The sequence below is a fragment of the Dromiciops gliroides genome, chromosome 2 (assembly GCF_019393635.1).
Source record: "Dromiciops gliroides isolate mDroGli1 chromosome 2, mDroGli1.pri, whole genome shotgun sequence".
Classification (NCBI taxonomy): domain Eukaryota; kingdom Metazoa; phylum Chordata; class Mammalia; order Microbiotheria; family Microbiotheriidae; genus Dromiciops; species Dromiciops gliroides.
Window position 1 is genome coordinate 655,430,404 of NC_057862.1, and position 23,041 is coordinate 655,453,444.

The following is a 23,041-nucleotide window of genomic DNA, read 5'->3' on the forward strand; positions in this document are numbered from 1 at the left end:
ATCAGTTATACACAAGAAATCATACAAACTGGATTTCCATATTACCATAGTTTTTAAAAAAATACAAGACAAATAAAGAAAGGGAAAAAGTTATACTTAAATTTGTACTCAGAGTTAATCAGTTTACTCCCTGGAAATGGATAGCATTTTTTCATCTTGAATGCCTTGGAATTGTCTTGAATCACTGCATTGATGAGAGTAGCCAAATTTTGACTTGCCCAGGGTCACAGAGCTGATAAGTGTCAAGTGTCTGAGACCGGATTTGAACTCAGTTATTTCAGAATCCAGGACCAGTGCTTTACCTACTGCACCACCTAGTTGCCCCCTCCTTATTTCTTATAGCACAAAAGTATAATTATATTAGTTAATTAAAATTATTAATATATAAATGATGTATAAATAGTTGTGTCAATAATTAATAACAATTAATAATTGAATGGCAATGATTTCTAATTAAATAATTATATGCTACAGCTTGTTCAGCCATTCCCCATGAATATCCCCTCTATTCCCAGTTCTTTGCCACCACAAAAAGAACTGCTATAAATGATTCTGTATATATAAGTCCTTTTCCTTTTTCTTTGCTCTCTTTGGGATATAGACCTACTAATGGTATTGCTGGGGCAAAGCACAGTTTTATAGGTCTTTGGCCATAGCTCCAAATTATTCTCTAGGATGGTTGGACCAGTTCACTACTCCACCAGCAGATTATTAGTGTACCTATTTTTCCCTCATCTCTTCCAGCATTTGTCATTTCTGACATGTGAAGTGGTACCCCAGAGTTGTTTAAATTTGCATGTCTCTAATCAGTGGCGATTTACAGCATTTTTACCTACCTATAGATAGTTTTGATTTCTTCTTCTGAAAACTGCTTGTTTATATCCTTTGACCATTTATTCATTGGGGAATGGCTCCTATTTTTATAAATTTGACTTAGTTCTATACTCAGCATATATTTGAGAAATGAGGCCTTTATCAGAGAAACTTGCTAAAAAATTTTTTTGGGGGGGGTGAGGCAATTGGGGTTAAGTGACTTGCCCAGGGTCACACAGCTAGAAAGTGTCAAGTGTCTGAGGCTGGATTTTGAACTCAGGGCCTCCTGAATCCAGGGCCGGTGCTTTATCCACTGTGCCATCTAGCTGCCCCAGAAATTTTTTTTAATATTACTTCATTGTCTATGGTACCTTTTAGCAAAATTTAGTTTCCCTAATTATCTCTTTAAATTAGGCCTATTTTATTCATTTATTTATTTATCTTTTTTTTTTTTTTTTTTAGTGAGGCAATTGGGGTTAAGTGACTTGCCCAGGGTCACACAGCTAGTAAGTGTTAACTGTCTGAGGCCACATTTGAACTCAGGTACTCCTGACTCGAGGGCCGGTGCTCCATCCACTACGCCACCTAGCTGCCCCCCTGCCCTTTATTTTAACTTGGTGTGTCTTTCTGTTTCCAGTGTATCTCTTGTAAACAGCCTATTGTTGGATTCCATTTCTAATCCATTCTGCTATCTGCTTCCTTTTTATGAGTGAGCTCATCCCACACACATTCATTTACAATTACTAACTGTGTATTTGCCTTCATCCCATTTTCTTCTTTTTCTTCCTTTCTTTCTCTTTTTATCCTGTCCCTCATCAAAAGTCTATTTTACTTCTAACCATCTCCTCCCTCAATATGCCCTTTCTTTAACCATCCCTTTCACTTATTCCCTTCCCCTCCTATTTCCCTATTGGGTAAGCTGCATTTCTATACACAGCTGAATGTATATCTATATATATTCTTCCCTCTTTAAACAAATTCCAAAAAGAATGAGGTTCAAGCCTTCCCTGTCATTCCTTCCATCCCTGAATTTTCCCCTTCATTGCAAAAGCTTTTCCTTGTAAGCCTCTTTTATGTGAGAAAATTTTCCCCATTCTACCTCTCCCTTCCCCCTTCTCCCAGTATCCCTCTTTCTTACCCCTTCTTTGTTTTTGTTTTTTTTTTGGAGATCATTCCATCATAATCAATCCAACCCTCTACCATAATCAACACCCAAGCCCTCTGTCTATGTAAAATCCTTTTAATTGCCTTAATAATGATAAAGTTCTTAGGAGTTACATGTATCATCTGCTTATATAGGAATTAACTTTATTGAGTCCCTTATTATTACTCTTTCATATTTGCCTTCTTATGTTTCGAATGTCAGATTTTCTATTCAACTCTGGTCTTTTCATCAGGAATACTTGAAAATTTTCTATTTCATTAAATATCTTTTTTTTGTCCCTGAAAGATTACACTCAATTTTGTTGGGTAGGTTATTCTTGCTTGTAATCCTAATTCCTGTGCTTTCTGGAATAACATTCCAAGCCCTCTGCTCCTTTAACATGGAAGCCACTTAATCTTGTGTGATCCTGACTCTGGCTCCATGATATGTGAATTGTTTTTTCTGGCTGCTAAAAGTATTTTTTTTCTAACCTGAGAGCTCCAGAATTTGGCTATGATATTTCTGGAAATTTTCACTTTGGTAATCTCTTTCAGGAGGTAATCAGTGGATTCTTTGAATTTTTATTTTACCTTCTAAATCTAAGATATCGGGGCAATTTTCCTTGATAATTTCTTGAAAAATTCTATCTAGGCTCTTTCTTTGATATCACTTTCAGGTAGTCCAATAATTCTTTTTTTTTTTTTTTTTTTTTTTTTTTTTTTAGGCAATGGGGGTTAAGTGACTTGCCCACGGTCACACAGCTAGTAAGTGTCAAGTGTCTGAGGCCAGATTTGAACTCAGGTACTCCTGAATCTAGGGCCGGTGCTTTAACCACTGCGCCATCTAGCTGCCCCTAAATGAATTCTTTTTGTTTGTTTGTTTGTTTTTTTAGTGAGGCAATGGGGGTTAAGTGACTTGCCCAGGGTCACACAGCTAAGTAAGTGTTAAGTGTCTGAGGTGGGATTTGAACTCACTTACTCCTGACTCCAAGGCCAGTGCTCTATCCACTTCGCCATCTAGCTGCCCCTAGTCCAATAATTCTTAAATTTTCTCTCATTGATCTGTTTTCCAGGTCAGTTATTTTTCTGATAAGATAGTTCACTTTTTCTTCTGTTCTTTTGACTTTGTTTTATTGTTTCTTTATATCTTGTGGAATCCTTAGCTTCCATTTGCCTAGTTCTAACTTTTAAGAGATCGTTTTCTTCAGTGAGAATTTCATACCTCTTTTTCCATTTGGCCAATTCTGCTTTTTAAGGAGTTCTTCTCTTCAGTGGATTTTTGCGCCTCTTTTATTTACCATTAGGCCAATTCTGTTTTTTAAGATGTTATTTTCTCCAGTATTTTTTGTGCCTCTTTTACCAAGCTTTTAATTCTCTTTTCATAATTTTCTTGCATCACTCCTTTCTTTTACTACTTTTTCTTCTGCCAGTCATTTCTTTCTTTAACTCAGGAATTCTTGTTAGGCTTGCGTCCAATTAGCATTATTATTTGAGGCTTTTAGGGAGTAAATTTTCACATTGTTGTCTTATGAACTTGATCTTCTCTGACATTGTAGTAGCTTTTCATGGTCAAATTATTTTTTTGTTGTTAACTTATTTTTCCCCGCCTATTTCTTGACTTTGAACTTCACATTGAAGTTGGGCTCTGCTCACCTGAGGATAGGGAGGCACCCTCCCAAGCTTCAGGCTTTCTTGTGCTACTGTTTTCAGAGACAGTTCTGGGAGTCTGTAAGTTTTTGGTGGTTCCAAGATAGTGCAATCCTGGGAGTGGTGTAGTCACAGCTGCCCTGGTCTGTGGTGCTCCAGTCTCTGCTCTGGAACTGTGACCTAGGACTGCTTATGGGCAGTAGAATTGCCAATCAGTGCTGTACCCAGTACCCACTGTGCCTTGTGCCAGCAAAGGTCCCTTGGAATCTCTTTCTGACCAGTTGTGTGACACTCACCATCTCTGGGCTGAGAGCTCCTGAAGCTGCTGCTGTTGTTACCATGTGGCCTGTGGACTCCAGACAGGCCTGTCCCTGGTTTCACAGACTTCTCCTGAGGACCTCATGGGTTTTCTTAGGCAGGAAAAATGTCACCCCACCCTTTTGTTGGCTCTGCTGCTCCAAAATCAGATTTGAGGTGTTGTTTTGAAGTTGTTTGGAGGAGACTGTTGAGAGAGTTCAGCTGGGCAGCGGCTCCTAATCCTCCATCTTGGCTCCACCGATCCTCAGAATCAGACAGGATGACTCGTACAGGAGTTCCCACCTAATCACAGCCTCTTTCATCTGTGCCATTGTGGCCCAGTTGGGCTGTGGCTGGTGTGTAGTACCCCAAACAGGGTAGAGTGCGATATCCCTGTGCCACCAGCCGCAGTGCTCTCCTCTTTGAACGTAAGGGTATGAACCTTCCACAGTGTGGACGCCCTTTTTGTCAGGAGGGAGGGGTGGCTTCTTTTCCATATTCCTTTTCTTCTTATTGAAAATAGGTAAAGAAATAGTTTGATGAATCTTTAGGTGATACTTCTGTGAAAGAGGAGGAAGGGGGGAAGCCAGGTGGCAAAGTGGAGAAAGCACCGGCCCTGGATTCAGGAGGACCTGAGTTCAAATCCATTCTTGGACACTTGACACTTACTAGCTGTGTGACCTTGGGCAAGTCATTTAATCCTCATTGCCCTGCAAAAAAAAAAAAAAGAATGAAAAGAAAGAGGAGGAAGGGAAGGAGATCTGTAGTTGTAGTATTTCTTCCCCCCTTTCTCATATGCAGATAAGCTTTTCAGTTTTTGCTAGGGGAAGGCCCTTTGCAGACAGGGTGCTTGGTTTAGGAGTGATTAGCAGTTAGCCCCGATGGTGTTTGATCTCAGTAGAGGTAGTTCTAGAGAAAGAGATGACTATCCCGCTACTGCCCACCCCTGGCCAGGATTCTCATGGGAGAGCAGTTTCCATTTCATGAAGAGTTTGGAAGCCAGATTGTAGAATATTTTAGGAGAGAGAGGGAGAGAAGTAGAAAGGAAGGTGATGAGTATAGACAGCTTTTCCTTTTCTTTCTTTTTGACAGCTCTTTCAAGGAGTTTAGCTAATAAAGAGCAGAGGGATGTGAAATAATAATTAGTGGAAATGGCAAGATCTAGGGGGAGTTTTTTTAAGGTCAGGGAAGCTCTGGATGTGTTTGTAAGCAGGAGGGAGGGAACCAGTAGGAAGATTGAAGATGAAAAAGGCTAAAGATCAAGATGAAAAAGAAGGGATGCCAGGGTAGTCTGCTGGAAGAGACCCGAGGGCATGAGATGCAGAGTTGGCACAAAGGGCCACCCCTTGATCAGCACCTAGAATAACGAAGGAGGTGATGGAGGATGCTGTCCAGAGGGTTGTGAGATGAGCAGAAGAGAGAGCTCCCTTGGGATGGTCATAACCCCCTACTGTGTGCTGGGCACCATACTGTGTCTAGTGGTGGTACCAAGAGGCAAATAGAGATATGAAGGGGAAAATCATGTAACCCCTGCCTTCAAGGAGCTCACATTCTTCTGGAGGAAAAAAACATGTGCATAAATCATTAAATCCAAATATAGAGAGAGACTTTTAGAAGGGGAAGGGTGTGGGAATCTGGAGAGCGCTGATAATTAAGGGGTGCCAGGAAAGCCCTCCTGTAGGGGTGGGCTTCTGCTGAGTCTTGAAGGGAGCTAGGAAGGAGAGCATTCTAGGCAGAGGGGCAGCCTTTGCAAAGGCATATGCCTCTCCCAGCACCCAGGACTACAAGCCTCTGCCACCACACCCAGACAATGGCATACATTTAACTCACCGGACATAGGCCATTTGTCCAGAAGTGTAACGATACAACTGAACAAGGGAAGGGTCCTTGACATGTTCTGTGCTTGATCCAAGGAAAGGGCAACGGTCAGTCATCAGACATTCACAGCAATGGGCACCACCCACACATAGATGCCCAACAACTGGGGAATGGCCAAATAAATTGTGGCGCTTGAGTGGATTGTCAAAGAATCTAACTCTGCAAGTGTACAAGCACAAACAAACTTATGCAAAGGGAAATAAGCAGAGCCTGAAAACTCTACACAGGATGACTAGGACAGACACAGGCTTGGCCTTAAAGCAGAAATTGGAGAAGACCTCTCCCCCATGGCTGGCTGGGGGAAAGAGGGGTGGGATGGGTATGCAGCCTTGCACATCACACCAGATTTTTTTTATTGGTATGTTGATTGATTTTAATGCATTTTTTCCTCTTTCTCTCTCTTTAAAAAAATTCTTTGTACTAAGAGATGGTTCTCTAAGGAAGGAGAGTAGGTGGGAATATGGAGAAAGATTTCAGCAACATAAAAACAAAGGGTATCAATGAAAAGTCTACCACAGTGTGGGGGTGTTTGGGATCTTCTGGACCTCATTTCCCTAACCCACCCTCCTACTTTACAGAGCCCCAGGCACTTCCTCCTCTTTCCCAGTATCTCAAACATAGAGAAGCTGCCAGTGCAGGCTCCACTTGTCCAGTGAACCTTGTTCAGGATGCCAGAGTTAATGGAGGCCTCATAAAAGTAGAGAGCAAAGCTATAGGCAGGGCATAATGACTCAAACGTAGGCTGGAAAGAGAAAACAAGATTAGAAGGGTCATGCATGCCTTGCAGAGTGCTGTAAGCCTTGGAAAACAACATAACTCAATTAGTGAACAACTAATAAAATAGAACTTTGAAACTCTGCTGCTCTTCCTCCTGGGCCTGAAGGACCCACTGCCACTTGGTCTGTTTCAAATGCAGATTTGATGACCTTCTAGTTCTTCAGCCTTTACCTGCCTTCCGGGCCTATTTCCCATAGAGCTTACTTGAGCTTGCTCCTACAAGCACTCTAGGGGCCCACCTCCTGCATGGGGAACTGTTAACTGAGCAGGCAGTAATTGTAGCCAAAGAAGGTGAAAGAAGAGACCTCTATAAAAATCTGTTTGACCTATCAGTGCTACCAGCCTCTTAATTACAATAAGAATAAGAGTAATGTCAGCAGTAATGACAGTTACAAAGTCCTTTACAGTAAGTTTTCTCACTTGATCTCTGTCGGAACAGTATGAGGCTGGGAAGACCAACCAAGATGGTAGAAGAAGAAGAAGCCACACAGCTCAGCTCCCCCAACAACTTCTCAAACAACAATCTAAAGAAGAATGCTGGATGCAGTGATGATAGGAAATTGAAGGAGAAGCTTCAGTGGGTCAGCTTTCTAGCCCAAGATCATAAATTCTGTCTAAAGGAAAGTGATCAGGTTAGGAACAGGGGTAGGCCCAGGATCTCAGACTTGGTGTTTGACTAAGCCAGCAGCCCAGAGCATCCCAGAGGGGATTTTAGACTCAGCCTCAGGCTCAGTGAGGTGTTTGGGGTCTGGAGCAGTGACTCAGTGCCCAGAGTATGTCTTAACTCATACCCTACCCAGAAAATCAATGCAGGAGAGTCTCCCAAAGGGGCCAGGATATCAGACTTAGCCCCCAAAACTCCCACTGAGGTCAACATACCAGGTTGTCTAGAGCAGATCACTGGAAAACTAACTAAACAAAAAAAGATAAAAAACTATCGGGAGTCCAGAGTTGCCCAAGACACAAACCTAGAAGAGGAGAGTAACTCTAAAACACTGATAAGCAAAGCCTGCTATAAATAGTTTTCTTAGATTAGAAGCAAAGCATCTAATGACAGTCTTCTGCCATTCATGTTGACAAGACACTGATGTGGCTTAGACAAGATTCAGAACTATTTGAATGGCTGGAATTTAAGAGTGGTCACTAATGGGTCAATATCACCTTATCGTGGTGGTGTTCCAAGGAACGACTTTGGGGCCTGTTCTGTTTTACATTTTTAACAGTGACTCGAATAAAGACATATATGGCATCTTAATCAGATTTTCACATGACACTGAGGTAGGAGGCATAGATAAGACATTGAACAACAGAATAAAGATTCAAAGATATCTTAACAGACTAATCCAAGGATTAAATTATGGAAAGTCTTATACTGGGGTTCATAAGTGTAAAATGGAGTTGTAACTAGAAACTAATTCGTCTGAAAAAATTGGGTTTTAGTGCGTGGCAAGTTCAGTACGAATCCCCAGTGTTAGAGACTGATGAAGAAAGTTATTGTGGAGGCATAGTATTGGGGATTAGAGATGAGACAGTCCTGCTGTACGCTGCCTTGGTCAAACTGTAGTGGAGTACATGTTCAGACCCCATTTTTTAGGAAGGATATTGGAGGGCCTTAAAATCATACCATATGAGGATTGGAGGAAAGAACTATAGGTACGTAACTTGACAAAGGGCATAATAGAAATCTTCAAGATTTTCAAAAGGCCAGGGAACAGAATCAGCAGCAGTTATTGGAATTTGTAGAGGGGCTGAGAGCCAAGCAGTCACAAGTGACAAAGAAACTTGGCTTCCTGGAGTTGATTCTAGATCTGCCTTTATTTCCAAGATCTTTTGGTGACTTTAGAACAATTACAGAACCTCTGTCTATCTCTCTGTTCTCATTGATAAAAGAACTTGGCCCTGGGGCCTCATAACTGAGCTATTTTCATCCAACTGTTTGTTGAATACTTTGAAAAGAGAACTTGGGCTTTAATTGCCACATTCCATTATCTGGTACCTAGAACATCCATTGTATATGAGAAGGACAAATCTAGAAACCATGGCTGTTCACATTTTATCTAGTTAAATATTTTAAAGGCACAGAGCCTTGGGATTACATGGGCAATGATCACAAAGGACAAGAAGCTATAGCCACATGTGACTTGCCCTAGTAGAGAGAATACTCACTTCACTGCATGTGGGCATCTTGAGTTACTAAAAAGCAAACACGGTCATAGTTACCTTCCTAATTTGTAACCCTCAGGTACATTCTTAAGTCTTTCCTTTCTTCAGCTTCTCACAGCCAATCAGTTCCCAAGTGTTGCTGGGAAGCTCTCTCACCTGTGTCCCCTCCTTTGACACAGCTGTCACTTTTAGCGCATACTGCTCACCTAGACCACTGTAATCTCCTCCTTATTGGTCTCTGCCTTTACTCTCTTCCCTCTCCAGTCCATCCCCCACACAGGTGACAGACTAACATTCCTAAGGCACAAGCCCAACCACGTGATTTCCCATTGCTTATAGAATAAAAGATAAACTCTTCAGCCCAGGCTCTCACCTACCTTTCCAGCCTCATTTCATACTGTTTCCCTTTATGAAATCTTTTGTTCCAACCCAGCGGGACTATGAAGCATTCCCCATACCGTTTCCCTCATTAGCTACCTCCATGTATTCAGAAAAGCTATTCCTCATCTTTGGGATGCTCTCCTTTGTCATTTCTGCCTCCCAGAATTACCATCTTTCTTCAAGGCCCAATTGAGTTGCCATTTCTTCCATGAAAATTTTCCCTTTTCACGTGCCAGTACACATATATCCCCCATAGAGTTTAAGGTCCTAAAGATCAGGGACTCGACTTTTTGGTTTTGCATCCACATAGTAGGTACTTAATTTAAGGCACCAAATTTTCGTCTTATCTTTGTTGTGATTCTGCAGAAGTGGAAAAGCCTTTGTGACACACTAAGTGAGAAGTATTACTTCTAGACTCCTTTCCTGTAACTGGGGGTCTCAGGCTGGTTGGGCAGAGTCACAGTAGCAGCCAGAGATCTGAAGGCACCAGTAGTCATTCCTCAGAACAGGCCTCTGTCAAAAAGTAACACTTTTCCTTCATGTTTGTTCTGTTAAGGGCTAAAATTCTAGCTAGTCTGTCTAAAATATCTAATGAGTGGTCGCCAATAAATTATAAGCTTTAGCAAGAGTTAGACTTTTAAGCATTTATTAAGGAGAATAAGAATTTGGTAAAGAGAGAGAAAGGCCTAGATTCCTATCTATTAAAGGGAGAGCACATTTCTAGCTCCCTTCTCCACCAGAGTCCAGAGGAAAAGAGCGCGAGACTGAGCGTCAGTCTCTTCCTTCCTCCTCCCACTAGCCCGCGTCACTTCCTGACTCCTGGTCTTGCCCTCAAAGACCTTCCCTTCATGGGCAGAACTCCTCTACAGTAAGTATCCAGCAGGTGGCGTTATTCCAATCGTTACAGTCCCCCCTGTTGTTCCTCAAGAAACAAAATGTTTCCTTGACGGAACAGTAAAAACAATATGATAACTATTGCTAACTAATAATATGTGAACAACAATATAGAAAAGGAAGAGAGGAAAGTTTTGTCCAGAGGGGCGATTTTTTGTCCTCATGAACCGACGCTTTGACATTAGTCTTGCAAAGGGAGGGCCTCTGCAGAGAATACATGTTACAGATGGTGTATATTATAACAGAAAGAGAAAAAAAACAACAAAAACAACAAATCAAAACTGTTCATTTAAAGTCTCTGAAAGTCTTTTCTCAGATGTCCTCTAGGTGTAGTCGTGGAATGGAAGTCTTTTCAGGGGTTGATGTGTGGATACTGGTAATCAGCCAGGAAATTTCCTACAAAATTGAGCTTAATACAACTTTAAAATAGCTTTGTCAATAATCAAATCAAACAATGAAAGTTCTCAAAAACATGTCTAAGGGAATACAGAATCTTAGTTGTTAACACGTGAAACATACAATAAAACAAAAATTGAACCATTCTTTAAAATTACATTATTATTATAGTCCCCCCTTATGGAGAGTAATTGAGAAGACAATTGCTGCGATATTAATTTTTAAAAATAATTTTTATCTTTGTTTCATCACTTTTTGCATCATCTGCCTAATTATCCTCATGCCATTATGAGAAATTAGAAAATCTAATATAATTGGTAACAGGTGTCAAGGCCAAATTCAACACTGTTATTTATCATGACACCTGAGATAATTATGGGGGTTACCATAAAAGAACAGAGAAATGATGGGATATGAGCATTCCCACACTTGAGCAATATGTACTGTCCATGCAGTATGCCAGGCTTAAAATAGGTGGATGGAATATATGTCCATGCCACCGAACATATTGGAGGAAACTGAGTCAAACTTAATCAGATGCATGGGATTGAGATGTCCATGGCATCAGGCATATAGGAGGGAGCATAGAAGCCAGGTGTAGAAGTGAGATGGGTGGGATCAATACTTCCAGCCATCTGTACAATATTGTGGGGAAAAAGAGTATAAAATATTAAACCAAGAGAATCCAACCTCAACATTTGTCAAAAGCCGTTCCCTCGGCCATACCTTGACTTCATGCATGTCTCCCCTCATGTGACAGTTCAGTGTCTGCTCCTTGAGCAATATGTATTCCTCTTGTGATTGGATGGCACCTTGGCCAACTGGCATCTGATAACTCAGAATAAAGGCAATTAATGTCTTAAATGATAAGTTCCCATAATCCAAGTCTCATATGGATTTAAAATTGAGGATAATAAATGATTGCAAAAAATGTGAATACATCTTGACTCAGAATATAATATATAATTATGCAACAATTTCAAATATACCCCTTTTTTTTACTTAGTATACAATTACTTTTGTGAAAAATCAGAACATATTTAAATACAAGTTAAAGCACAACAGAATCTCAAAGAAAACTTTTTTTTTGAAAAAAGAAAACTTTTACAAATGTTCCCCTCTTTTTTTTTTTTTTGGAATATGCTTATCAAAAATAATACTTCTAGAATCAATTTACACTTGCCATGGCAACCAATTTGCCAAGGAGATGCTTTAAAGAGTTTGATCAAATAATCAGTTGAGAAAAAATAACAGAAACAAACAACTCAGAATATGGGAGCACAACACTCCTAGAATTAACACTGTATTATGAAATCAAAACCATCTTACAATGTTTTTCAAAATTAGATAGATAAACAAATAGAAGAAAATACACATGGAACAATAAAAGACAATGAAATTCAAACTAAGGAAATCTAAATGAGCATGAACTTAATATTAATAAGAGTATTATAAAATATAAACTTGATCACATGACTATAAAAAAACTTTTACAAATATTCTCCTTGTTTAAAAACTAAGTATAAGATACAATCTCAAAAGCATGAAAATAACCCCATACCATTAATTTCAAAATGTAGATGTAATAGCATAGAAATCCTATGTAACCTCTGAACTGACATTATTACTCTGAGTGAATTCAGAACACTTTTGATTCCGATATCTAAAATCCCCAACACTCATATCAATACCTTGCTGCTTACTTCTACATTTCTGTACAATATATACCCTTCCATGGCAAAAGAAGCGGAGTCTTGGACTATGTTGATGATTGTCATTCTTATTCAGCTTGAGTTTTTCTTCTTTAACCCCTCTATATTGTCTGTCAGTCTTTTCACCATACAAATGCTTTATAAGATTACTAATGAAAGACAAAAGCAGGTTAGCAAAATTATGAACAAAACAAGCATATCTGGAATTTAAAGGGTTTTCTAAGGTTGTCTCAGAAGCACAGCCAGGCTGGGGAAGGGCTGAGCCTGAAGCTGCAAATGTAGTTAGAGAAAGTTACGCATGAGCATCAGATCTCTGGACTTCCCAGGCAGGGGAAGCAAAGGGCTTGGCCATAGGAGGAGTAGAGGGTGGGGTCTGGAGAGGAGGGGAGGGACCAGAGCAATTTGAATCAGACTTGATTTTGAACTCAGGCCTGGATTCCTCTACCCCCACTTTGCCTCCAGGTGCTAGGGGATTAAAAGCTTCTAGAGGGTGGGTCATTACCTCCAGGCATGCAAAATTAAAGCAACAATTAGTGTTAGAACTGGGAAAAGCTGGGGGAATCTCTTCAGGTTTCACTGAAAAAGCATGGTTGGGAGAGGGAGAGATATTTCCTTGTGTGAGTAAGTTGCTGGCTCTTTTAACAAAAATAAAAAGAAAAATAGAAAATCCACAAAAACAAAGCATTAACACGATCTTATCTCCCATTTGTCTGGTTAAACAGACTAAAATCAAAAATAGGGTAATTAGGGAGTTTAAAAGGTCCATTTGAAAAAATTTAAAGGGAAAACACAGCCAGTACGCCAGTACTTAGTTAAAGGGAGAGAGAGGGGAAATTTCTTACCCAACCAGAAGATCAGAAGAAGACTGAGGTTTAGCTTTCCTCTTCGTGGTCAGCCATCTGTTAAGGGCTAAAATTCTAGCTAGTCTGTCTAAAATATCTAATGAGTGGTCGCCAATAAATTATAAGCTTTAGCAAGAGTTAGACTTTTAAGCATTTATTAAGGAGAATAAGAGTTTGGTAAAGAGAGAGAAAGGCCTAGATTCTTATCTATTAAAGGGAGAGCACATTTCTAGCTCCGCTCTCCACCAGAGTCCAGAGGAAAAGAGCGCGAGACTGAGCGTCAGTCTCTTCCTTCCTCCTCCCACTAGCCCGCGTCACTTCCTGACTCCTGGTCTTGCCCTCAAAGACCTTCCCTTCATGGGCAGAACTCCTCTACAGTAAGTATCCAGCAGGTGGCGTTATTCCAATCGTTACAGTTCTCACCCACTTTCTAAATTTATTCCTAAATTCGAAGAGTTTCTCTAAAAGGCTGATGGGTTTTTTCTTGTCTCTTGGGAACAAGTCAAATACCCTTGAGTGATATTTACCATGATGGCGACAGTTGCAACGTGGGACCATCCTGTCACAACTGACTAGACTGATGTTGCTAAACTTTTGTCCCACTACCTGGCAGCTGGGAGTTTGGGTTTCTGTAGAATCCAGTGACCTAGAGATGAAGGATGTAACTCTGTAACTCAACTGGAAGCCAATCAGGAGAGTTGGTGCTCACACCCGTTCTAAGTGATGTCCTTTGTCTGTGCCAGAGAACCTTTTGTTGCTCTACTTTCTTGTGGAAATGTCAATGTAAGAAGACTATGCACTTGAATGCCTTGTCTAACCCTCTACTTCAATTAAAGTGAATTTCCCAGAGGTCTTAATCATTAAAGACAAGTGTTTCCAGCAGTGCTCATGTAGAATGCAGGGATTTTAGAGGAAGGTGTTACTGCATTGAAGAGATTAAAAACAAACTGGCCTAGATGGCCTGTAAGGACTGTCCGCAAGCTCCATTGGGTCAAATTGAAGGTTTTTGGAGATTAGTGACTGCTTCTTTTGGTTCCAAGGGAGGGGAAATACAAAAACCAAAGAAAAATTTTCTCATTCGGAAGTTTCTACCTGCGTAATCCAAGACACACCACAAACTTAGGGAAGATGTGGGAGGAAAAGAAATGGAGAGCAAATAAAATTTTAAATTCCACCCACTCACCTTCGAACTCTGTGAATGGCATTGTCAGTGGAACAGACTTGGTTTGACTGACCCTCTGTCAAGAAGGTCATGTTGCTCTGAGAGGAGATGGCAGGAGTTCTGAAAGCAATGAAGAGACAGCAAATACCTCTCTTCTCCAAATCCCCAACCCCAACCAATATTTGCCATCTCACGTTCATTTAAAATTCATTGTCTAAAATATTTTATAATAATAATAGCTGGAATTTACCTAGCCCTTTAATGTTTGCAGAGTCGTTATGTGTTGTCTTGTTAGATCACATTCTGATTAGCACAGAGGGAGCCATGATGGGAACTTTACTCTGGGCCCAGAATGTTGCTATGACCTGTTATTGTCTTACTAGGTTTTGTGAGGGCAACTAGGTGGTGCAGTGGATAGAGCACTGGTCCTGGAGTCAGGAAGATTCCTCTTCCTTGAGTTCAAATTTAGCCCCAGACTCTTCCTAGCTGTGTGACCCTGGACAAGTCACTTAACCCTGTTTGCCTCAGTTCCTATTCTGTAAAATGAGCTAGAGAAGGAAACGGCAAAATGTTCCAGTAGCTTTGCCAAGAAAACCCCAAATAGGGGCAGCTAGGTGGCACAGTGGATAGAGCACCAGCCCTGGACTCAGGAGGACATGAGTTCAAATCCGGTCTTAGACACTTAACACTCACCAGCTGTGTGACTCTGGGCAAATCACTTAACCCTCATTGCCCTGCCATAAAAAAAAAAAAAAAAGAAATCCCAAATAGGGCCACAGAGAATTAGACAGGACTGAAAAACAACTGAACAACAAAGGTTTTGTGAACTGTAATCTTTTACAAATGTACTTTATTATATAATGTCATCGCTTGTTTTAGTGTCATTGAAGCCTGTCTTTGCTTGGAATGAGACACCAAAAGTCTGGTGCCTGCACATCTTACTTCATATTTTTAACTTTCTTCCTTTGGTCTTTCTTTTCTTGAGCAAACCACAAAATCTTGGTATGATTTAGAGACTCTAGGAATCCTGCAGTATGATTGTTGCAGGTTAGCAAACCTGATTAGCCCCCTGCCTGCTAGACCTTTAGGGAAGAGAGGGAAACAGCTTTTGTTTCTTTTTCCTTTGGCATCCCTATTGGTTTTGCCTTGTGCAACATGGGGGCCTGGAGAATGGATACTGAAGAATTCTCCTTTTTCATTTTCTGTCTTCTTATTCTTTGTCCTCCATAACTTCTTTAGGGCAGCTGGGTGGTATAGTGGATAGAGTTCTGGGCCTGGAGTCAGGAACACCTGAATTCAAATCTGGCCTCAGAAACTAGCTATATGACCCTGGGCAAGTCACTTCACCCTGTTTACCTCAGTTCCCTCATCTGTCAAAGGAGTTGGAGAAAGAAATGGTAAACCACTCCAGTATCTTTGCTAAGAAAACCCCAGAAGGGGTCACAAAAATCTGGACACAACTGAAACTACTGAAAAACAAAAAAACTTTCTTTTGGCTTAGATATCAGAAAAACTGACTTTATTTTTTTCACTTTGAGATTATCATTTGGGTTTAGAATTCAGAATAATGTCAACTCCTACTAGATACGTCCTGATTTTGACTAGAGATGCTAAATAAATCAGTTTAGTTATTGATCTATACTTGGCACTTTATCAAATTTGGCCTAGACAAGTAGCCATCTTTTAATTAGGACACATTTATAGTCAGTGTCAGTGAAGAGAGAATAGGCCCTCTCAGAGATTTAGCATTTAGATTCCTTTAGCATTCCACATGTCTAGAACGGTCTTGCTGAGTCACTGTGAATAACTGAAACTGAAATCATTAGCGTAGAAAATAAATATGAAATAAACCGTCTCAGTGCACTTGTGGATAGTATACTACCTCCTAGGGCAGCCCACTTAGATTTGTCTTTGAAAACTCTTATGGCCTGCTTCAAATGAACAGTGCATGGGAGCCAGGCGCATGTGCGAAGCTCCCTTCTGAATCATCCCCATCCCACGTAGGAGCTGTTTTGTCTTTCCACTTAGTAGTCGCATTTTCCATAGGCCCCCAAGTATATTCTACTTGAAAGTCCTGTACCAACTGATGAGGCTGCCTATGCATAGTAATACAGCTGATGGAGAAGCCCATAAGCCAGCCATAGAGTCCCTTCTGTTAGGACGATCGGTGCTGTCTGCAGTCTCTGAATCTGGGACCTCCTTCCTCAATGGTGGTTTTGTTTAGAGTTGACTCTGGGCACCAAACCGGAGCTATCGCAGAGATCCCATTAACCACAGTATTTGTTTCCAGATAAGTGTCAAGGAGATAAATGAACCCTTCAGGCTCTGGGCACCTCACCCCTGCCTCACCATTTATCTGGGTTGTCCTTTGAAAGACTGCTCCATTCAAGGTGTTTCTTTGAAGCTTCCTGAACTAGTTGGGGAGACCAGCTTCTCCCTCTGCTGGCTGCCTTAAGTTCCCCAGGATATATGCTTTGTCCTTAATATTCCCAAGGTCAGCCTGATTTAGCTTTGCTTCTAAAACCTGCGGCATCATTATTCATGCCTAATGGAGCATCCTAATTCAAGCACCACTTCCTTTTCTTTAAGTGAGATCCAGGAATACAAACTACAGAGCCCTCAAGACCATTTACCCTGACACATTCTCTCCAAACAGGTGGGTAGCAGGGAAGTGGCATGTTGCTCAAACTGTTTTTTTGAAACACACCATTGCATTTCTTTTTGTTTTGGGGGTGGGGTGGTTTTTTGGGGGGTTTTTGGTGAGGCAATGAGGGTTAAGTGACTTGCCCAGGGTCACACAGCTAGTAAATGTCAAGTGTCTGAGGCTGGACTTGAACTCGGGTCCTCCTGAATCTAGGGCCGGTGCCTTATCCACTGTGCCACCTAGCTGCCCCACACTGCATTTCTTTTAAGTTTTCCAAGCCATGCATTTTATGTATGGGTGAAGGCAGAAGACACAATGTGGTCTAATTGGTAGAGCGGTGGATTGGAAATGAGGTGACCCAGCTCCTTGGTTTACTGTATAATCTTAGAAATGATCATTTCCCTTTTGGTTTAATTTCCCCATTTATAAAAGGGGGACCTCAAAGGGCCACCTCCTTATCAGAGACTGTAGTAAATGAAGGATTCACCAAAAGGAGAATGAACTCTGAATTACAAAGAAAAGAAAATAGCCCCATGAAGGTGTCAGAAAACAGATTCTAAATCATACCTTCTGAGGAGGACAGAGTCAGGATCATGGGATGGTAGGAAGCAGGGTGGTGCTGTGGTCCACAAACTCTAAGCAGATCTAGAAAATGCACCAGACTAAATGCTGATGGGGAAATTCAGAAAATGTGGTGAATGAAAGATGGAATGACTGAGGAAACAAAGGTCCAGGCTTCCAAACAGCGATTTATTAATCAGTGCATGCTAATGGAATAACAAATCTGCACCAGTTGCCTTCTTCAGCTTTGGCACTACCCCGCATACAGGAGTCTAGTTTTTATACACTAAAAACAATCAAATAAGACCAGTTAATTAAAAGGAAACAATTCACAGGACACAGCATTAGGTAATCTGATTTCTAATTGGAGGAAAGATTAGGGACTTTCCAAGTTGGGAGGGGGAAATGGAACAGGTGCAATTCCCTGAAATCAGAAGAGGTGTCTTTCTTCCCCCAAGTGTCTGTGAATAATCAAAGGAACATGGAAACAATAACTCATTGATCAGTATGAGGCCAATTTTCAGATAAGACATATGAGCTGCTTGAGATGTACAATTGTGAGGAAACTCCTTGCATCAGTTATTGGATCTGACTGGGTTTCTGGTCAGCCTAACCGGGGTCCTTAGTTAAGGGTCTCTAAGCAGCAGTAGAGGTGGTCCAGCTTCCCAAGTCATGAAAGGCTAGGTTCAAACAGTACAACAAAGTCCTCTTGTAGTGGGGGGTGGAGGAGGGGGGTTAATTGATCAGACTGCTCATGAGGCATCCCAAAGAATTACAGGACTCAATGACTCAGTTTCCCAAGTTTTATTAAAATACTGATGACCACAGGGAGAGCACCAGGTAGGTCTTTCAAATAGGGGGAAGAAGAATAGTTATATTTATAGTAAGAAAAAGTAGGTTATCTCATTACCTTAATCTCCTTCTTGTGGATGGTTCATGGGAGGTCTTATCCTAATTTGGACATCTTGGGGTCCTAAGACATCCCCCAAGGTGGGTATCTTTTTCCTTGGGGGTGTGTTTTTGGGGTTTACACATCATAAGGTGAACCTAAGGACAAATTTGGCCTTTTCTGCACATGTTCCTAAATACATACTTAAACTTGTCAGACCCAAAGGGTCTCTGTGTTCATATCTCTTTACTTAAGATCTGGTTCCTAGGTGTCCTGTCATCCAGGAATATTAATGGCTATTAATAGTTAATGGTCCCCAGTTACTGTCTCTGTTGATGATAATTATTAATAATGGATTTCTGGGGGGACCCAGGGATCAGTTTCTCAGTGCTCCTCCCCCACCCCCCACCTCCCACTCCAGAAAGTCTAGTTCTTGAGAAACTTCAGCAAATCTTATTTGGGACAAACCCAAGGGATCAAAAGAAATGGAGATGGATTCTTTTGTCTAGCTCAGTGAAGGATTGGTGAGATCAAACCACACCTAGATAATGGACTTTTCTTTAAATAACTTGAGTAAGGGTCTTTTCCCTGATGTCATCTGTAGGGTTCATTTTAATGTGAACCACCTTCAAATCCTGTCAACCAATGGAATTGAATGATGCTAACCAATTAGCTTTGATCAATGTATAATGACCCACCTCTATCTAAAGAGGATAAAAACCCTGGCAAGAGATGAGGAGCCTCTTCTGGTGTGCACTCTTGGCTCTCTAGTTTATAGGCCTTCTGAACTCTTAGGTCTCCTTGAGACCAAGTGCTGTCTCTCTGGGAGATAGCATGGGTCCTTTGGGACTTTTCTCCTGTTCACACTAACTACCGTGCTGAAGTTCTCTCCCTGCTTTCCCACAAGAAGCTGGGGAGACATGCAGTCAATTCTTACTGGCCTATAACTTTAATAAATAATAATATGCTCACAACCAAAACTGGCAGCAATAGCAATAATAAAATTTAAAACAGTTTACAGGTCAGACTGCTTGGAGGGCACAGTGGACTAATGTGGAGAAGGGAGAATAAGTACCATGAGACAAATGTCCAAAGCAATACAGTGACCATTAACTAACATCAAAGTCTCCTTGTCTCTTAGTAACCCACTCCCAATGTCCATTTAATCAGCACATTTTGATGTCTTGTCTAAGTCATCTGGACCTTGGATAGCTTCTCTTGGACATTCTGGAATAGGCTTCGTTCTCAAGACAACTCTATAGGGGACTCTGCTTTTCTAGTTCCAAATCACTTCTAGAGATTACGAAATAATTCTGATAAAATCTGCTAGTAATAAGGCTTAATAGTTTTTATATATCACTTGGTGTTTTTATCTTTACCTAAACCCTCTACCTGATGTAAGAATCTTTTTGTTTGGTGGGGGTTTTTTGCAGGGCAGTGAGGGTTAAGTGACTTGCCCAGGGTCACAAAGCTAGTAAGTGTCTAGTGTCTGAGGCCGGATTTGAATTTAGGTCCTCCTGAATCCAGGGCCGGCGCTTTACCACTGTGCCATCTAACTGCCCCCATAAGAATCTTTTTTTTTTTTAAATTATAAGGGTCTAACTTGTAAAATGAACTTTTCTGATTTTTAATATTATCAAACAAATACTTCTAAAATGGGGAAATAATTTCACTTTCTTTACAATTGTTAATACAATTTCATATGTAAAATCCTTAATCCAATTTTGAGAACTTTTTACTAAAAACCTGAATTTCCATGCTAAATACATTTGGAAGCTAGTCATATACATATGTATATAGTTCTTAGAGAAAAAAAATCTAATCCTGTTCCTTTCTTTTCTTTTTTTTTTCTTTTTTTTCCCCCAGGGCAGTGAGGGTTAAGTGACTTGCCCAGGTCACACAGCTAGTAAATGTCAAGTGTCTGAGCTCGAATTTGAACTCAGGTCCTCCTTGAATCCAGGGCCAGTGCTCTATCCACTGCACTACCTAGCTGCCCCATTACTTTTTTTTAAAAAACCAACCATTTTATTTTCCTCCAATTAGTTCAGGAATTTTGATAGGCAGATAGCTCTTTCCATTGACTTTGGAGGGCGTCTGGGGGCAGCACCAGCAGGTCTGAAGCGGGGTGGGGGTGTCCGATCCTTTCATGCCTCGCAAGACCGATTCCTCACTACCTTGCTGTGGGTGGCGCAGCTCACACAGTAATGCAGTCTCACATACAGTTTGGGCAGCACAGAAGAGTCGAAAACGCCGGCCTCAGAGATGTCCCTGATGGCCGCAGCTTCCATGACGTTGTGGATGACGAACTTCTTGATGGCCTTGTCCTTGGGCACACAATGGGCGCAGTTGGTGCACGTGACCATGGCCCTTCTTGGCACGCCCGTTGGTCATCTTGTAAGTCAGAAGCTGAAAAAGCCCCCTTGTTACTTTCTTAAACTTTACTATTCCATCTAATTAGAAAACTTTTATATCACATCTTTGTCTTATTACTTTGTCTAATTCCCCCCTTTTGAAGGACCACAAATTATGCTGTCATTTTAATTATAGTTTATATTATAATTTAATCACAGATACATATTAAAATTGTAAGACTTTTCATACTTGCATCCTATTATAGTAACTCAGAGATGTTCCAGTATCCATCTCTTAATTAATAGATTTAGTATTGTACTTAGAAAACTTCTACTGTCCACCTGCCCTGGTTATAGAAATTTGCTATGTAAGGAAAAGGAGGGACATGGTTATAATAATGTCAAGACAGTATCCTTAAGGGCACAGACTGACCTGACATAAACCATAACAGGGGAACTCCCTTAGCTCTGTTGGATTCCAGGCATGACCAAAGGGAAGCCTATAGTTCTGCTGCTCTGACCCCACAGAGCTTCCCAGCTGACTGACTAGAGCTAAGTCCAGCAGCAGTTTGCTCTTATTCAGACCCAAACCTGGATCAGGAACTTGCAGAACTTGGGCCAGTGGATCAGCAAACAGATTTTGCCCTTGATCATACCAACCTGAGGGCACCGAAAGCTTGCCAGTCTCCAGACTGTCCTTGAGATTTTGGAATAATACAACACTCAGTACACCAAGGAAGCAATAACAGACTGGACCAGCCTTTCCTCCTTAATACCAAGTTTGAAAGAGGCTGGAAGAATAGGCAAACAGCAAAAGAACCCCACCAGTGAGCTCTTTTTTTGTTTTGTTTTGTTTTTGTGGAGCAATGGGAGTTAAGTGACTTGCCCAAGGTCACACAGCTAGTAAGTGTCAAGTGTCTGAGGACGGATTTGAACTCAGGTCCTCCTGAATCCAGGGCTGATGCTTTATCCACTGCACTACCTAGCTGCCCCAAAGTGAGCTCTTATCGGGGCAAGGATGCTCAAGACATCTACAAACAAAGCTGCAGTGAAAAACACCACTTGGGCACATACTCACCTAGAATTCCTGGGGAAGCTGAAGAAAGAGGGTTGTTTTGGGTTTTTTTTTAAGTTTTAAAATGCTTTTTATAAATAGAATGAGAGCACTTGAAGAGAAAATTGGAAAAGAAATTTGAGCTATGGAAGAAAGAATTAGAAAGTGAATTAATAGCATTTTCTTTATTGTGGAGGGTTGTTTGCATTTTTAGGGAGGGTTTGGAATTTCCAAGAATGATTGTGTTATTAAAAAGTCATCAATAAAACTAATTTTTAAAGGGGGAGTGGACTTTAACTTTACTCCTAGGATACCAGAATCATAGCTCTAGATTGGGAAAGGGCCCCTGTCCAACTTCTTCAAGTGAGGCCCAAAGAGATTAAGTGATTTGCCCAAGGTTATACATCTAGCTAGGTGGTACAGTACCAGGCTTGGAGTCAGGAAGACATCTTCCTCAGTTTGAATCTGGCTTCAGACACTTACTAGCTGTGTGAGCTGGGCAAGTCACTGTTTGCCTCAGTTTCCTCACCTGTAAAATGAGTTAAAGAAATGGCAAAACCATTCCAGTGTCTTTGCCAAGAAAACCCCAAATGAGGTCACAAAGAGTTGTACAGGACTGAACAATAACAATCAGTTAAGTAAGCAGAGTTACAATTTGAACCTGGGTCCTTTGTCCAATGCCCTTTCCACTGCACCATGCTGCCTAGTCTTTCCCTGTCTCTCAGAAGATGTTGTAAATGAAATGAATTGGTTTGCATTGGAAAAGCACTTTTAAGATTCCACCGGGGAGCTATTCTCTCATAACCTGTTCTCTATCCATCACAGCCACCCTAAGCTTTTCCCCAACACAAACACATGTTCTTATTCCTGAGTAAGGACTGCCAGTTATTTAAGTATTCCCAGTAGCCCTTGGAATAGAATTGTGGGCTGTCACCACCAAAGGTAAAGTCAGATCCCCTTGAGCATTTATTCATCGCCCCCTTAGGAAGCCTTTAAGAGTGTTCAAGACAGTGGGTATATTCTGCCTGGTCTATGGAACATCCTTGAGTTGTCCCACCCCAAGAAATAAGGACACCCACCAACAGTGTGGTCCATCAAGAAGAAGATGGAAGCTTTGTCACTTGAAGAGTAATTTACCATTGCTGTGGTTTGTAAGTGCCCCAACCAGCAGTCATGGGAGAGGCTCCAGCCTTCAGTTGGGAGTGCATATAAGCTGTCCTCATCTACCAGATTCTTCTCTGCAGATGAAACCTAGCCCCAGAAACAGCAGCACAGTGGGTCCCCATCCAGTCTTCTATCTCATCCTCTCCTTCAGAGGAAAGAGAATTTCTGGCTTTTCTAAACCAGCCTCTCTCCACAATCCTAATGCAGTGGTGACTTGGACCTTGCCCCACATAAAGTGGTACCATGCCCGCTAAGGCAAGGATCCCCCTTTCA

The 23,041-nt window shown here is 41.2% G+C and overlaps 1 protein-coding gene across 1 annotated transcript in view; it reads left to right on the top strand.

The window, feature by feature from the left end:
• CFDP1 (craniofacial development protein 1) overlaps window positions 1-23,041 on the top strand; it is a 158,579-nt gene that overhangs the window by 133,289 nt on the left and 2,249 nt on the right.